At 40.8% G+C, this 752-nt stretch overlaps 1 non-coding gene across 1 annotated transcript; it reads right to left on the bottom strand.

The window, feature by feature from the left end:
* Positions 1 to 311: 311 nt before the first annotated feature.
* LOC112767007 (small nucleolar RNA R71) lies at positions 312 to 415 on the bottom strand. The gene has a single exon (XR_003184664.1). It is a non-coding gene; the product is annotated as a small nucleolar RNA R71 (small nucleolar RNA).
* Positions 416 to 752: the final 337 nt, after the last annotated feature.

The raw sequence follows: 752 nt of genomic DNA, 5'->3' as shown, positions 1-752 counted from the left end.
CAATTCCTGCCATTGGAGCAAATAATTTTGAGCTGAAACCTCAATTAGTTGCTCTAATGCAACAGAACTGCAAGTTTCATGGACTTCCATCAGAAGATCCCTACCAGTTCTTGACTGAGTTCTTGCTGATCTATGAGACTGTTAAGACTAATGGAGTAGATCCTGAAGTCTACAGGCTCATGCTTTTCCCTTTTGCTGTAAGAGACAGAGCTAGAACATGGTTGGACTCTCAACCTAAAGATAGCCTGGACTCTTGGGATAAGCTGGTCACGACCTTCTTGGCTAAGTTCTTTCCTCCTCAAAAGTTGAGCAAGCTTAGAGTGGATGTTCAGACCTTCAAACAAAAAGATGGTGAATCCCTCTATGAAGCTTGGGAAAGATACAAGCAGATGACCAAAAGATGTCCTTCTGACATATTTTCAGAATGGTCATGATAGATATATTCTATTATGGTCTATTTGAGTTCTCTAAGATGTCACTGGACCATTCTGCAGGTGGATCCATTCACCTAAAGAAAACGCCTACAGAAGCTCAAGAACTTATTGACATGGTTGCAAATAACAGTTCATGTACACTTCTGAGAGGAATTCCGTGAATAATGGGATGCCTCAAAGGAAGGGAGTTCTTGAAATTGATGCTCTGAATGCCATATTGGCTCAGAACAAAATGTTGACTCAGCAAGTCAACGTAATTTCTCAAAGTCTGAATGGATGGCAAAATGCATCCAACAGTACTAAAGAGGCATCTTCTGA

The sequence above is a fragment of the Arachis hypogaea genome, chromosome 2 (assembly GCF_003086295.3).
Source record: "Arachis hypogaea cultivar Tifrunner chromosome 2, arahy.Tifrunner.gnm2.J5K5, whole genome shotgun sequence".
Taxonomy (NCBI): Eukaryota; Viridiplantae; Streptophyta; class Magnoliopsida; order Fabales; family Fabaceae; genus Arachis; species Arachis hypogaea.
The sequence above is the reverse complement of the archived record's forward strand: the minus strand, read 5'-3'. Positions and strand labels throughout refer to the sequence as shown.